This window comes from Myotis daubentonii, chromosome X, assembly GCF_963259705.1.
Source record: "Myotis daubentonii chromosome X, mMyoDau2.1, whole genome shotgun sequence".
Lineage (NCBI taxonomy): Eukaryota > Metazoa > Chordata > Mammalia > Chiroptera > Vespertilionidae > Myotis > Myotis daubentonii.
In genome coordinates, this window is record NC_081861.1 from 70,888,931 (window position 1) to 70,893,269 (window position 4,339).

Consider the following 4,339-nt stretch of genomic DNA (forward strand, 5'->3'; position numbering starts at 1 on the left):
CAAGTGATCTTTGTAGCAAAAACAATGAGAACACCAGGTCAGCACTTAAGATACTTGCTTCACATGTTTCATAGATATTTTAACTGCTTGTTTTGATCATGATAATTTTATCTATGTATTAATGCACATTGCAAATGTAGAAAAGAGTAACTTATCTGGAATTTTAAAATGTTCATCCTATTTCTTCACTACACCAGTGCCAGAGACAATAGGAAGTTGTCCCTCTACTAGTACAAAGGGAAGAAAAAAGGAAAAGAATGAGGACTAATGAAGAGACAAGCATTAAATTTTCTTTTGCTGATTTATTTTTTGTTCCAAATTAAGCATGTATAAATAATTCCTGTAATATATCTGCCTCCCTTTATTACCCTTTCTCTGTTGTATTATTCTCTTGCCCCTACCTCCTCCCATGCTACCACAGAAGGGAAGATTGTGGTTATGTGTATTAAGAATAGGAGCCCTAACCAGTTTGGCTCAGTGGATAGAGCTTTGGCCAGCAGACTGAAGGGTCCCAAGGGCACATGCCTGGGTTGCAGGTTTGATCCCCAGTGGGGGCGTACAGGAGGCAGCCAATCAATGATTCTCTCTCATCATTGATGTTTCTATCTCTCTCTCCCTCTTCCTTCCTCTCTAAAATCAATAAAGAAATATATATATTTTTTTAAAGGAGTACCAGCCCTGCCTGGTGTGGCTCTGTTGGTAGAAGCATTGTCTCTTATACAGAAAGTTCAGGTCACAGGTTCTATTCCCTGTCAGAGCACATACCCAGGTTGTGGATTGGATCCCAGTCAGGGTGCCAATGGGAGGCAACTGATCTGTTTCTCTCTCACATACTAGTACACGTTTCTCTCTCTCCTCACTTTCTCTCTGAAATCAATAAAAACACATCTTTGTGTATGAATTAAGAAACAGAAAAGAAAAACAAAAAAAGGAGTGCTCTTCAAGGTCATCATCAACCTCAAAATTAAGATCTATCAGAACTATAATTTTATGCTATATACTAGTGGCCCGGTGCATGAAATTCGTACATGAAGGGGTGTCCCTCAGCCCGGCCTGCACCCTCTCCAATCTGGGACCCCTTGGGGGATGTCTGGCTGCTGGTTTAGTGAGATCAAGCTTAAACCAGCAGTCAGATATCCCTCTCACAATCTGGGACCACTGGCTCCTAACAGTTCACCTGCCTGCCTGCTTGATCGCCCCTAACCACTCTGCCTGTCAGCCTGCTCACCCCCAAATGCCCCAACCACAGGTCTCACCCCTAACTGCTCCCCTTGCTGGCCCTCTTGCCCCCAACTGCCCCCTCTCACTGTCCTCGCTGCCAACTGCCCCCCTGCTGGCCTGCTCACCCCCAACTGCCCCCTCCGCTGCCATGATCACCTCCAACTGCCCCCCTCCTGCCAGACTGATCGCCTCCAACTGCCCCCCACTGCCAGCCTACTTGCCCTCAACTGGCACCCGTGCCAACCTGCTCACCCTCAACTAGCCTCCCCTCTTGGCCTGATCACCCCTAACTGCCTCTGCCTTGGCCCCGCAACTATGGCTTTGTCTAGAAGGACATCTGGAAAGTCTCCCGGTCTAATTAGCATATTGTCTGTTTATTAGTATAGATTTGAAACTTTGCATTCTTCACCTTATCTTATACTCAGGTTCTTTTTCCTTCACTTCAATATATTAATTTAAATGTAACCCTGCTTTCTAATTAGAAAGATCAATTAGTATGAAAGCTATAAAATAATTTATTGTATATAAAATATTATATGAATTTGATTTGCAGTTTGTGAGTGTCCCAATTATGCCCCAATTAATTAATTATATGTCTAGACTTAGTGGGACAAACACAGGTGACCAGGAGTCAGCAATAACGACCTATCCCCTGGTATTTCAATGTCTAGACAGCTGAGCCGAACTGGAACACATGAACACACAAGACAGAATTAGTATGCAATCACACAAGGTTTATTTACCTATTCCTAGTGGGTCCTAGGCTCCAGCAAAGGCCACCCGGCAATGCACATTGAAAGATGGACGATGAAGACGGAGACAGACAGGTGGCCACAGTTGGTTCAGGCTCCACAGCATAGCAGTCAATCAGGGGCTGATCTCATGGAGTGACATGGAGTCCTCCTCTCATCAGGCAGGAGACATCCAATGAAGAAAATCTGGTGCTTATATAGCCAGTAGTAAACAACTTGTGTCTTATCAGTGTGGGCCAGATGGTGTGCCTTATGCTAGGAGCAGGGTGTGTACACTTTAAGGGCTTAGGGCATTCACATCAAGATAGTGGGGTGTTCACCACATTTTGGAAGTTACAGAGTATTGGGGGATTCGCACAGCAAACATTTTACACACTAATCATTTTACCCAATAATTATTTCTACACATTAGAGGGGTTTCCTTATGACCATCACATTATTATAGCAGTGAGAATGATAGATTTTATAATAATTTATACCTTTTCCAATTTTTTTCTGGTATTTTAGATAAGAACTGATTACATGTAAGTATTAAAGGTATTTACAAAGCAATTTGAGATGATGATATAAATACTTAATAGTGATTTAAATTTTTTATATGTAGGTTACACTGAGGAGAGGGATATGTTATCATTTTTATTATAATCCAACTAGAGGACTGGTGAACAAATATTTGTGCACTCGGGGTGGGGAGAGGAGGTCCCTCAGCCCAGCCTGTGCCCTCTCGCAGTCTGGGACCCATCAGGAGATAAGGACCTGCTGGCTTAGGCCCACTCCCAGGTGGCAGAGGGCAGGCCCAATCCGTAGGTGCAGCCCCTGTTCGGGCTCAGAGCAGTGCTAATTGGGGAGTTGGGGCGCTGCCCCCTGTCATGCACAGAGCAGGGCGGATCGAGAGGTTGCCATGCCACCCTCAGTCACGCTCCGGGTAGGGCCGATTGGGGGGTTGGGGCACCGCCCCCTGTCACACTCAAGGCAGGGTCAATGGGGAGGTTGCAGCACCACCCCCTGTCACTCACAGAGCAGGGCCTATCAGGGTGGTTGGGGCTCTGTACCCTGTCATGCACAGAGCAGGGCCCATCAGGGGGTTGGGGAGCTCCCCCCTGTCATGCACAGAGTAGAGCCGATAGGGGAGTTGGGGCACCACCCCCTGTCACACACAGAGCAGGGCGGATCAGGGGGTTGGGGCGCCGCACCGTGTCACACTCAGGGCAGGGCCGATGGGGAAGTTATGGCTCTACCCTGTCACCCACAGAGCAGGGTCCGTGGGGGGTGGTTGGGGCACCATCCTCTATCACCCACAGAGCAGGGTGGATCAGGGGGTTGGGGCACCGCCACTGTCACACTCAGGGCAGGGCTGATGGGGAGGTTATGGCTCTACCCCGTCACACACAGAGCAGGGCCCGTGGGGGATGGGGGTGTTGGGGCGCTTTCCCCTGTCACGAACAGAGTAGGGCGGATAAGGAGGTTATGGCCTCGCCCCCTGTCACACACAGAGCCACAGAGCGATCAGGGGGTTTGGGCGCTGCCCCCTGTCACGCTGATCCCGGTGCCGGGAGGCCTCTCGGCTCCGCTTATCCCGGTGCTGGGAGGCATATTACCCTTTTACTATATAGGATAGAGGCCTGGTGCACAGGTGGGGGCTGGCTGGTTTGCCCTGAAGGGTGTCCTGGATCAGGCTGGGGGTCCCCACTGGGGTGCCTGGCCAGCCTGGATGAGGGGATGATGGCTGTTGCAGCTGGTCACACCCCCTTCGGGGGGGGGGGTCCCACTGGGGTGCCTGGCCAGTCTGGGTGAGGGGCTGAGGGCTGTTTTCAGATTGGTGGGTGACTGAAGCTCCCAACCACTCCTTTTTTTTTTTTTTATTCTGGGCCAGCTTTAGCTCTGAGGCTTGGCTCCAGCTCTTAGGCCTCGGTTGCTGAAAGCAGGTATCTGGTTTGTTTGGGTTCTATAATTGAAACACTGTTTCAACTCCAGCTCTGAGATCCCGGCTGGCTGAAAGCAGGTTTCTGGAGTTTGTTTAGATTCTATATTTGTAACAATGTTTCAAATTGCAAGCTCAGAGGCTGGCAGTGGCAGGCGAGGAACATTCGCTTCCTTGGTCACTGAAACAAGGAAGCCTCATGTTCGCTTCAAGCTGCCTGGCTGCCGGCCGCCATCTTTGCTGGCAGTTAATTTGCATATAGCCCTGATTAGCCAATGGGAAGGATAGCGGAGGCACGGCTAATTACCATGTTTCTCTTTTATTAGATAGGATGTTTCACAGATTTCCTTAAGAACTAGCTAATATCTCAGAAAAATGCTATAATGCATTCCTGATACTAAATTTTTGAAACATGACAGAGAAAATTTTACAATGGAATTATAAA